Genomic DNA, 13348 nt, shown 5'->3' on the forward strand with positions numbered 1-13348 from the left:
TCCCTCGCATCATTCCATTCAGATGAAGAAAATTTAATGGGAAGGCCCAGGGCTTACTAGATGTTTATGTGGAGGGAAATTTTGTGTGTGCTACTCCTCATCATTCCTTTCTTTATCTTGCCGCTTCTCATCATCTCTGTCTGAATTTGGCTACTCCTCATTTGCTTCATCTTGCTCATCCTCACTATCATCTGCAAATGGTGACCTCTTCTTTCTCCTTTCTTCTTGCCTTCTTTTTTCTTCTTCTTGTTCGAGGTGGCCTCCCTTGACTCTAGAGGTGTTGTTGTTTCTTGTACGATCCCACATGGTTAGAGGTTGTACGATCCACATCTAATGCTACTAACCTAGGGGAACAACAACACATGATTTGCAATGTCATACATAGGTTATCTAGCCTGAGAGGCAGAATGGCCTGGTCAAATGTGAAAGCAAATTGTTGTGTTTGTTTAATATATATATATATAGCCCATGTATACCTTGAGGAGGATGCTGGTAATAGGGTGGAGGATGGTCAAATCTTCGATTACAAAGAATCAAAGAGGATTTTGGTTCTCCAGGTGTTGGTCTCTACCCATTTCACAACTGCATGCACTTGAGAGAGAGAGAGAGAGAGAGAGAGAGAGAGAGAGAGAGAGAGAGAGAGAGAAGTTCTTACGTCGATATTATCGGCGTCTAAAAAATAACGCAGGCCCGATCTTTCAATGCATTTCTCTAGAATAAGCGCCAAAAGTATTGGCATTGTAAGGGCTTACATAGTTGGAGGGGTGGGCACCACTCTGACATGAAAGAGGCAGAGATCCTCTGTGAATGCTTGAAGCTATTCCGGGTAGGGGCTGAGACCCCTAGTGAAAACCCGAAGTTAATCCGGGTAGGGAAAGAGGCAGAGATCCTCTGTCAATGCCTGAAGCTATTCTAGGTAGTACTTTTCCTAATTTTTGGATATGTTTTGGTCTAATTTTCTAGACCAATTTTGGATTTTTTAAGTACCTTTTTGAATTTTCCAAAGTTTAACCAATGCCCTTGCTACATTCCAACGATTGATAAGCACGGCCTTCCAAGAGTAGTTAAGGGATTTCTGTGAGGCTTTCCCAGATGACTTGTGTATTCATTCTTCTTGGGATAAGCATTTGTCTTCTCTACGGAACAAAACATGCGAGGCATTTGTCATCACTAGAAATCCATAAAAGAACTCTCCGATGAAGCAAGAGAGGCAACCTTTATCACAACATATATATATATATATATATATATATATATATATATATATATATATATATATATATATATAATCCTATTAAATTTTAAAATTTGTGCCAAATAAAATATCCCTTATTTTGAACTCACGTGGTATACTTAGATACGTAGAAACCAACATCAACCTTCGTTAAAATCTCTTTTCTCTCTCTATCTCTCTCTCTCTCACACGCACATACACACGCGCGATGACGTCCATGACATGCGAGGGCGCCGTGGCCAGGTCGTGGGATGCGAGGCAACACTCGGGACATGAGACGGGTGTCTGTGACGAAGATGCGCGCCAATGTCGTGGACGGGTCGTGGGACGAGAGGCGGCGTCGGCGCACTTGGATGACAAGTAGATCAACCCGCTCATATCCCCCCCTTGCATACAAGAAAGAAAAAGGAAAATCTACAAGGTAAGATTTTCTATTAGGTAGGTGCTTAAATTGGTACGTTCGCAAAACAAAATTTAAAAGGTATTCCTAATCCAAAGATTCCCTCAATAACAACAAAAACGATGTGCTAGTTTATAGCACGCAGCAACGACGAAGCACATAAGTTTGCAACATTATCAATTGTACATGAGAAGGACGGATACGACTATAATAATGACGAAGCACATAGATTTGCAATAGTATCAATTGGACATGAGAAGGACGGATACGACTATAGTAATGACGAAGTTCATAGATTTGCAATAGTATCAGTTGGACATGAGAAAGACGGATACAACGTTGCATGAGAGAGAGAGAGAGAGAGAGAGAGAGAGAGAGAGAGAGAGGAAGGAGACTTTAAAGAGAAGAAAACGCTAATGGAAAAATAAAGGAGAAGAGAAACACAAATACACAATGTAAAGTTGACCACCTCTTTATATGGACAAAAAAGGTCATTTGACTTTTCACCTTCATGTGTCTTTTCATTTTCTAAACTCGCCCTTCACTTTACGCACTTAATAATTTTTGAGACTTTTTATTTTTTCGAGATTGGGGAGAAGTAATTGGTTTGTTCCCTTAAATTATTTCAATTCTTCATAAAATTCTCATTTAAATTTACACAAGGATGGAATAATCCTTTTTGCAATGGCTCGATTTTTTGCTATTGATAAATGGGATTGTCTTGGTTACAACTTAGAATTGGTGTATTTAAGTGATTAAATTTTCAATCATTTCGTTGTAAAATTAATTATGAGTATTTTTAAAGAGTTTGGGCATAATTGGTGCATATTGACAAGCAAACTTGACGATCATATTTGGAGATGAAAGGTTCTTACAATGCCTCCAAAAGCAAGCTTCATTTTTTTTTTTTTTGGGCAAGCTTGTGCAAATCTCAACCAAATCATATGATGGAGAGAGAAACGAGGGAAAACTTACCAACGAGAAAAGTCTCTCCTAGAGAAAATTTTGAGAAGCATTCTCAAGGGGGGGACTATCAAACACATTTTTTTAAGTTTCTCATGTATGTTACCATTGGCTCAAATCTACCCTTACCTTGTCTCCACATGCAAGCATCTGAACTCAATACCCTGACAAGATTGTGAGCATGTATGGGTGATAAAGACCTATACATCCATACAATGAAAGCATGTACCAAGATGTTTTCATTTATCAAGATCGAAAATTGGGGGCTCAAGGACATCCAAATATCAAATATCGTCTTAGTCTCAACCATAAATGAGACTGACTAGGAATTCACAGATATTACTTTCATGCCAACACCCCATGAGATTTTTTTATTTTTTTTTTGGATTTTGGGGGGAGTGTGGTCACGAGGCTCCAACCTAAAAGGAATTGACAGGAGGACACCATGAGAAGTGGAGCCTACGGCTTAATTTGACACAAGGATACTTACCAAAGGAATAAATTGTGTACATGTTTTGCCCAAAGGCCAAAAGGGTGGTTGGTATAAGCCACACTGAGTCTAGATCTCACTCAAACAGGTTTTAAGTGCCCAAATCTGATTTACCCAAGTTTCTGCTTTAACCAAGGGGCATGGTCACCTTACATTCTCCACATAAATATTGTGTGAAAAAAATTGACCTCACCCCCTTCCACTTCTCATGTATGAGACACTTGCCGACAGGTTCCAAGTGGTAAAAACAATACCTTCCTTCTAATTTTGCACATTTTACTTTCCCGAGATAATGGAGCTACTTAGTGTTTCAAGAAATTTCCCCGATCAGCTCACATAGTGGTATTTGTGTCTCCAAATAATGAGTCGTTTCATCTTGAAAGCCCTTAGTACCATTTGAAATCCTACTACTATCATTTTCTCTTGAGAACTAACCTTTTGTTAAAGAGTTGCAAAAAATAAAGCCTACAGTTACAATGGGTATCTGGAAATTTCAAAAAAGAAAGAAGACATTCTGGAAGCTGCCAAATTAAAGGGACTTTTGGGAAATTTTGGAATTTAAGGTCCATTGTGGGAGTTTCCACAAATTTTAGCACTACTTTGTTAATCTCTTTTCCCAAGAGTGTAGGGAAAAACAAGGAAAAATTCGATATTGTCCTTCTAGAAAGGATAAGGAAAAATGTGAAAAATAAACAAATAGCATAGTATTCATTAACTTTTTCACATAATAAGACAACTGAGCATTACATATAAGGCAAATAGGTTGCAAGAAGAAAAGTTGTTCGGTGAAACATAGGCACACCAAAATCACTATTAAAAGATCAGACAACCTTTGTCGGAAGGTACCAAAGAGCCTCACATCCATGATCGGGGTGGACAAGCCTTCACACACAAAGGCATGGAGAGTGGGCAAGAAGAGTGATGGCCTGGGAGAATCTTCGAAAGGGAGAGCTCTCATACTATGCTTCCCCACCTTGAAAGAGAAGAAGGAAAGAGGCCTACTCTCAAGAAGACAGGTATTTTTCTTGGTGATGATCTCACTCTCTCACAGCTTGCACATATGAGAGAGGTAATGCCAGAGAAAGATATGCTAGACTGGGATACTATTGTGATCTGTGAATTGTTTTGATGTGGTTATTTGGTGGTATCGCGGTTGATTCTTGACTTGGAGTGTCTATACATTGCCATATGTTACTTCCCCCCAATACGTCAGTATATGCAGCATCTAGAGGACACTCGCCTTTCTCTATACTAGATGATGATATATGGGAGTTTTCTTCGGATGGTGTTATCATTCTCCTAGGGGACTTCAATGCCCGAACGGGCAACTCTCAGACAGTCTTCTACTGCACTTCAAACGAGATGCTTAGAGAGCTAGATGTGGGTGAGTTAGGTCTTGAGAGATGCTCACATGATAGAGAGCAAACGAAGTATGGGAGATACCTCACGGAGATGAAGATTGCACATGGATTAGGCATACTTAATGGCTTACAGCGATTTCCTAGAGCAACCGATTTCACATGCTTTCCACAGAGACACGGGGCCATTACAGTGGACTATGTTATGGCACATCCGAGCTTTAATCCTTGTATTTAGGATTTCATGGTTGGAGCCAGACCAGTGGGTGTAGTAGTGGATTTTACTCTTTTGACATTTTCTGTTTCATTTCAGTATAGTATAGCCCAGACATCAGGAGATAGGTCACATACCCGTTATACATTTACACCAGAGACTGACTCAGTTTATACAGAGGAGATCTATAGCCGTCTATGCATAACTGGTCCTGGCCTCTCAGTGGAGGAGTCTTTACTGACTGAAACATTGCATGGTACAGCATCACAGGCATACCCACACACTCAGCCGGGTCGGAGGCATGTTCAGGGAGCATGCCCCAGAATAGTTGGTATGATGAGGAGTGCAGAGAGATGAGAGCCCAGCTTCGAAGGGATCTTCTTTTAGGAGTCATCACTTACAAACAATCTCGGATTGCTTCCCAACACCTTATGGGACAGAAGAAACGAGCTTACTTGGCCCAGATGGAGCGAAACTTGTATCAATTGTTCATGACTAGAGACTCAGGAGAGGCATGGCGATTCTTTCATGAGCACTCATCTCCCCCAGTGATTACTTCTCCTGATGTGTGGGGCCAATATGCCTCATCATTAAATACGGTTCCTGGAAAGGACCCCCTTCTAGATCTTACAAAGCCATGCCCACCTACAGCACCTTCTTTACCACTGAGATGGTAAACAGAGCCATTGACAGATGAGGACCAACAAGGCATATGATCATGGTGGTCTAGTAGCACAGGACTTTACACATGCTAGAGATATGTTGGTAGAGGTTTTTGCAGTGTTGTTCAATCGTGCCATGTGTGACGGGTAACCTAAGACTTGGAGATTGTCTACTATTGTACCTATCTTCAAAGCAAGTGATCCTACAGAGCCTGGGAATTACCGCACTATTATGGTTGGGCACACATTGGCACGGTTGTATGCATATATTCTTGAGCAACATTTGAGTAATTGGGCAGAGGGTGAGGCTGTACGAGCAAAGGGCCACGCCGGTTTCAGGAGGGGGTTCTCCACTCTCGATCATATATTGACACTCAAAGCCATCATTGAGGAGGGCAAGTCACATGGGAGACAAATTTATTGTAGCTTTGTGGATTTTCGCAAAGCATTTGACATGGTATCGAGAGCTCGATTGATGCGCAGACTATAGGAGATGGGGTAGCAATGCTTGTGGGATACTACTAGAGAAAGATATGCTAGACTGGCCCTTGAGTCTTCCAGACAGTTAGCTCTTCAGGGGCACTTCATGCTGGTATGCACAGATGACATCATGGTTTCAGACGCATGGTTTCACCATGGACAGGCTGCCCCCTTTCTAATACTCTCTCCATGCACCCTCGATGTCTCTTGCACGGGTGGAGATTACTTGAATCATTTGTCAGAACCTGATCCAACTGGATACCAGGAGGACATGGATAGAGACGCCACAGGTGTTGGGCACGAATATGGCTTTCTATAGAGAGCATCTTCTCCACCTCACAGGAGATGGGTTTGTGATTCTACCCAGCTATATGGACACACATATGTCTCATGGTTTGCAGTGTGCCATTGGTCAAATACGCACATCCTGTAACAGACTTGGACACTCCAAGTCAAGAATCAACCGCGACATCACCAAATAACCACTTCAAAACAATTCACAGATCACAATAGATTTGTACTGGCCCGATGGAGTTCCGTGCCTAGAGGTATTGGCCCCAAAGACTGGCACCCCTTTCGGTATTTCTTTTTGTATTAATCAATTCAAAGTACAAGAGAGTGGGTCGGGATTCACTCTCAGACTCTGCGTCCAGATGCTCCGAGAAGTGAGGCCCTCGCCACTAATTTAAAGGTTACAAGGGATGCCCAAAAGCAGAGCCCCAAAAGCTTTTAAAATCAAAAGCATCAGTTCTCTCTCTCTCTCTCAGAGAGTCTTTTCTCTTTTTTTATTAAAAAAAGAAGAAAAATTCGCGTCGCTCATCATTTTCAACCTAAAAAAATAAAATCTTTTTATAGCCTCCGCGATTTTCGAAAATTAGGGTTTTTGGCAGAAATTAGGGTTTGCAGGAATTTTAGGGTTTCTGGCAGAAATTGTTAGGGAATAAAGGCCTAAGTGCCTTGTACTTATAACTTATAAGTTAAAAAGACTTATAAGTGAGGGGGCCCAAGTGTGAATGGCCCCCTAGTCACTTACTCATATACTCAAATATGAAGCCCAAAATGCATTGCGTGGCTTTTTTCCCAGTTTTCAACGAGCTCTCTCTCTCTCACGTTCTTCTCTGCGTGTGCTTCTACAGCACCTCTCTCCTCTTCTCCTTCACTCTCATTGCATAGGACAGCAAGTGGGCTCTCTCTCCTGCTCCCCCACACATGGTATCAGAGCTTTAGGGTTTCCAAGAGAGCCATCTTCGCAACACAGATCAGAATTCTGTTTTTGCTCGCTGCGGGAAGGATATTCAACCGTTTTCGATCAACTCTGTCGCGAAGGGATCCTCTCACCGTGTAGAATCGACCTCCGGTGACAGTTTCTCCAAAATTAGGGTTTCAAAAACTGGCGAACAGCAGCCTATTTCTGCTGAAATTGACCAATTTCGGGGTCAATTTGATGCAATTTCATTAGGGCAAGTCTCACAGGTCAATCTTACAGGTGTTTCCACCAACGAGGTTCTGAAAATTCAGCAAAACAGGTGTTTACAGGTCTGATTTTTGCCCTAAAACAGGGAATTTCAGCAAGCAAATGATGTATACACCTTGTGGAAACCTTTGGTAAGGGTTTGGCAGTGAATGTACGCTGTTTTGGGGTGATTTCGCGTGAAATTTGCTCGCTGTTTTTCTGTAACAGCAAGCTGTTTTTTGCCCGATTGCGCACATTTGGGCGTGTTTAGGTCGGCAAAACAGGATTTCAGTGTTTGCAATCACTCAGAATGGCTTCTAGCAGTGAAAGTGGCAATTTGTTGCACATTCGCAAGCTTGAAGGTGCCCATAACTTTGCTATATGGAAGAAGCAATGTTATAATGTGATGTTGCAGAAGAAACAGGCGAAACCTATTAAGTTACAGGGTGTGAAACTGGTTGATATGGAGGTTGAAGAATGGGAAGAAGTGGACGAGTTGGCTCGCTCCACGATCATGCTTTCGGTGTCTGACAATTTACTCTTCAATGTAGAGAATGAGCAGACAGCATGGGGCATGTGGAAGCGTTTAGACGAGTTGTATGCACAGCAGAGTGCTGCCAGTAAAGTGTATTGGCTCAAGAAGCTTATGGATCTCCGCATGAAGGAGGGCACGCACATGTCGGTGCACCTCAATGAATTCAATTCTATTTTCAACCAATTGACAGATTCAAATTCACTATTGATGAGGAGTTCAAAGCTAATTTTCTGCTATGCACATTGCCCGAGAGTTGGGATGTATTCCGGACAGCTCTTAGTAACTCAAGTGCGTCACTTAAGTATGCAGATGTAGAGAGTTCTCTCTTGATGGAAGAGATGAACAGGAAGAACACCACAGGTGGGTCTTCTAATGCATTGCACTTGAGAGGCAGGTCTCAACAGAGGGAGAAATCTGACAGTAAGGACAGGGCACGCAGCAAATCTCGTAGGAAAGATGTTGTGTGTCATCATTGTGGAAAGAAAGGGCATTATAAACGGGAATGCTATGAGTGGAAGAAAGAGAAGAACAAGGGTGCTGAAACTGATGCAAAGGACAAGGGAAATGCCAAGAAGAGCACTGTGTTGATTGAGGAAATCAATGTTGCTAGTAGTTGTGACAGTGACAGCAGCACTGATGTACTCAATGCCTCTTCTGTGGATGCACATACCCTTGCTATGGGTTCTGATGTGGACGCATACTTGGATTCTTGATTCAGGTGCCTCCTTTCATGTAACACCTCATAGGGATTGGTTTACACAGTACTCAGGTGAGGTGCAGGGCACTGTTTATTTGGGAGACAACTATGCATGTGACATTGCAGGTATTGGCAGTGTCCAGTTTTCCTTTGCTGATGGTATGACTTTTGTTTTGCACAAAGTGCGTCATGTGCCACAACTCAAGAAGAGTTTGATTAGTACAGGGCAGCTAGATGATGCAGGCTATCACACCACTTTTGGTGATAGCAAGTGGAAAATTTGTAAAGGGCCCCGGATTGTAGCCAAGGGTTGTAAATCGGACACTTTGTATCCTTTGCATGTATCTAGTGTGCGTGACCATGTTGTCACCGTAACCGAGCAGCCAAGTGTTTCTTTGTGGCATGGCCGGTTGGGACACATGAGTAAAAGAGGAATGCAAACTCTGTCTCGTTGTGGTTATTTGCCGTGTTTGAGGTATGCTGATTTTTCTCATTGTGAGCACTGTATTTATGGTAAGCACAGTCAAACACCGCACAAAAGGTCTATTTCTTTGAAGTCTGACAGGTTAGACTTAGTGCATTCCGATGTATGTGAAATGCCACAATTGTCCTTAGGGGGAAAGAAATATTTTGTCTCGTTTATCGATGATGCTACACGTAAGGTGTGGGTGTATCCAATACGTGCTAAAAGCGATGTTTTGGATACTTTCAAGAAGTTTCTTGCGTTTGTTGAGAATCAAACTGACAAGAAGCTTAGGTCTTTGCGCTCAGACAATGGGGGGGAGTATGTATCAAAAGCATTTATTGACTTTTGTGCTACTAAAGGTATTAAAAGAGAGCTCACGGCTCCTTTTAATCCCTCTCAGAATGGAGTTGCAGAGAGGTTGAACCGGACTATCCAAGAGAAAGTTCGGAGTATGCTGTCACATGCTGCATTACCTCATGGTTTTTGGGCAGAAGCTGTACAAACAGCTATTCACTTGATTAATCGCTCACCTAGCAAGGCTTTGGGTGGAAAGGTGCCTGAGGAGGTGTGGTCTGGCAAGCCACCCTCATATTCACATTTAAGAGTGTTTGGTTGTGAGGCCTATGTTCACATCCGGAGTGAACTGCGCACCAAACTAGAACCAAAGTCTCATAAATGCATTTTCCTAGGATATGGTGAGGATGGTGAAATGGGGTATAGATTATGGGATCCCGCATTACGGAAAATCATACGCAGCAATGATATCATCTTCAATGAGAATTGCATGCACAAACAGCCCACAAAGGTCGAGGAAGTGCGCCGGGTTGTTTTTCGTAAAGATGTTACATATGGACAGCCAAGAAGGCCCAATGTTCAGCAGCCTTTACATGCTGAAAATGGTGCTGAAAATCAACCATTAGCTGCTGAAAATCAGCCCCAACAAGTTGCCATTGATGCACCACAGGTAGGGGAACAGGTTGATGCTCCTAGACCGCCCGTTGTTGCGATGCAACCGGCTGAACAGCCTGCTGTTTTTGATGGTTTACAGGCTGAAAATCCACCTGTTATGGATCATTGGGTGCGTAGGTCTACTCGGGTGACAAGGCCCCCCGATAGATATGAACCGTCTTTGGACTATGTCATGCTTACTGATTGTGGTGAGCCGTCTTGCTATAAAGAGGCTATGCAACGGGAAGACAGTAAGAAATGGTTCAAAGCAATGGTTTCGGAAATGCAGTCTTTGGAGAAAAACCATACATGGGACTTGGTTGATTTGCCTAAAGGGCATAAGGCTCTCCCATGTAAATGGGTTTACAAGACCAAGGTCACATCTGATGCTTCTTCTAAGTACAACGCACGTTTGGTTGCTAAAGGGTACAAGCAAAAGCATGGTGTTGATTTTGATGAGATTTTTTCTCCTGTTGTAAAGCTTGCCACATTACGTCTTCTTCTAGGCCTGGTTGCTTCTGAAGATATGGAGTTAAAGCAAATGGATGTCAAAACAACGTTTTTGCATGGCGATTTGCTTGAGATAATCTATATGATGCAGCCAGAAGGTTTTGTGGCAAAGGGGCAAGAGAAGAAAGTATGTAGACTCTTGAAGAGCTTGTATGGTTTGAAACAGTCTCCCCGTGCATGGTATCACAAGTTTGATACATTCATCAGGTCTCAAGGATACAAAAGAAGTAATTCTGATCACTGTTTGTATATCAAAACGGCAAGTGATGGATCTTTTCTATTGCTGATTTTGTATGTTGATGACATGCTTATTGCGGGTAACAATGTCACGGAGTTGGATGCACTACAGCAAAGCTTAAAGAATCGCTTTGACATGAAGGATCTTGGTAATGCTAATCATATTTTGGGCATGCGTATCTCTCGAGATAGGATCAACAGGCGTCTGTATCTATCTCAACGAGATTATGTCAATAAGGTGCTACATCGTTTTCATATGGATGGGGGAAAGGCACTTGGTACTCCGCTGCCTCCATATGTAAAACTGACTGCACATGACTGCCCAAACACAGATGATATGCGGGCTGAAATGGCCAAGATTCCTTATGCATCAGCCGTTGGCAGTTTGATGTATGCTATGGTTGCTACACGTCCGGACATTGCATTTGCGGTGGGAGTGGTAAGCAGGTACATGAGCAATCCTGGCAAAAAGCATTGGGAAGCAGTGAAGTGTATCTTGAGATACTTGAAAGGCACCAAAGACTTGTGCATTTGTTTTGGGAAGAGTGAGACATCTGTGCATGGCTTTACAGATGCAGATTTTGCTGGACATCCAGATTGCAGGAAGTCTACCTCTGGATATGTGTTTACATTCACAGGAGGTGCAGTTTCTTGGATTTCTAGACTGCAAAAATGTGTTGCTTTGTCTACCACTGAGGCTGAGTATGTGGCTGCCACTGAGGCATGCAAAGAAGCTTTGTGGCTCATGCGTTTGGTAGAAGAGCTTGGCATTAAGTCACCGGTTCCTGTGCTACACTATGATAGTCAGAGTGCTATTATGCTTGCAAGGAATCCTGTTTTTCATGCCAAGACAAAGCACATAGAGGTGAAGTATCATTTTATCAGGAGTGTGCTTGATGACAAGAGCATTACACTTGTCAAGGTGCACACAGATGACAACCCTGCAGATCTTTTGACCAAGAGTCTTCCAGCAGAGCGGTTTGCATATTGCCGACAGATGATGGGTGTTGGATGAGTAAGTGCATGATCAGCTGTTGTATCATAGTTAGCTGATTCTTTGATCTCCCAAGGTACATTGCCTTTAGGTGGGAGGTTGTTAGGGAATAAAGGCCTAAGTGCCTTGTACTTATAACTTATAAGTTAAAAAGACTTATAAGTGAGGGGGCCCAAGTGTGAATGGCCCCCTAGTCACTTACTCATATACTCAAATATGAAGCCCAAAATGCATTGCGTGGATTTTTCCCCAGTTTTCAACGAGCTCTCTCTCTCTCACGTTCTTCTCTGCGTGTGCTTCTACAGCGCCTCTCTCCTCTTCTCCTTCACTCTCATTGCATAGGACAACAAGTGGGCTCTCTCTCCTGCTCCCCCACAGAAATTAGGGTTTCTGCTGTCCGCCACGTCATCACTTTGTGACATACCCCCCTCTTGAAAGCATTGTAATCGACCGCAATTACGCGTGCAAAACCAACAAAAGCCATAAATCGTCTTAGCAGACACTAACTGTTAGTACCTACGTACTAGGAACACACATCTAGCACATGTACAAAATCGACAGTCACATCACATGACATCACCAGACATCACAGGACATCACATGACATTCAACATTCATTCGGATCTTAGACCATGATTTATCGGCAATGTAGCTAGCAATCACATCTAGGTCCAATCGGGACCTCATCGATGTCCGATTGACTAACCCCTATTGCAACCATGTCTATTCGAGATCAATCAGACCAAAATGCTGCAGTCATTTCGGCTATCAGTTCCTGCACTCACAAGAAGTCAAGAAAAAATCAGTATCATTATCAGGAATTCCATTTCATAAAGTCATCCAGCAGAATACTGTCAGCTCTCAGTATCCTTGAAGCTCAAAGAGACATCAGTGACTTTAGTATCAAAATCGAAGCATCTGTTGACAAAGGAGCGGAGTAACTCCCCTCTTGTGCATCCCACTGCACCAGATCTTCGGCCAAGCTGAGTTTTTGGGTTCCGTTTGGAGTAGACTATGCTAAACCAAAACATCGAGGTAAAGTTTCACAATCCGAGGAGTATCTGCTAGGTCCTCCTCCTCCATCCACTTCGCATCAAATGCAGGAAAGTTCTTGAACTAAACCAAGAACCGCCTTCAGACTTTACCTTTCTTCGTATCGTTATGTGCCAAAATCTGTTCAAGAACAAGGATCTCCTCGTTTTCTTCCACTTCGGGTTGCTCATCAGGCTCCCCATCATCAGGCACATTACCCTTAACAGGTTTTAAGAGACTCACATGCAATGCATTGTGAATGCTCCAAGTATCTGGCAGTTTCAATCGGAAGGAGACATCATTTATATTTTCAGTTATCTGGAAAGGTCCGTAGTATCACATACTAAGCTTTGGAAAAAGCCTCTCCTTTCCCTTTTTCTTTCTTAGGCGTGCCTTCTCAAAAGTAAGAGCACCCAATCATCCTCCTTCAGTTTCAAGTCGCGACGATGGCGATCCGCTAACTTTTTCTGTCGTTCTTGAGACTCCTGCAAAGTCTCGCGAACCTTGGCAAAAGCCGTATGCAAATCTCGCGAATATTCATCCGCTTCAAATATCTGATCTTTCGTGCTCAGGAAGGATGGAACCTTCGCAGCACTTTCAACAATCTCACATGGCGTCTTCCCCGTCGAAGAGTGTATCGTGTTATTATAGGCAAATTACACCAAAGGTAAATGC

The sequence above is a fragment of the Adiantum capillus-veneris genome, chromosome 21 (assembly GCF_014529385.1).
Source record: "Adiantum capillus-veneris isolate H3 chromosome 21, ASM1452938v2, whole genome shotgun sequence".
Lineage (NCBI taxonomy): Eukaryota > Viridiplantae > Streptophyta > Polypodiopsida > Polypodiales > Pteridaceae > Adiantum > Adiantum capillus-veneris.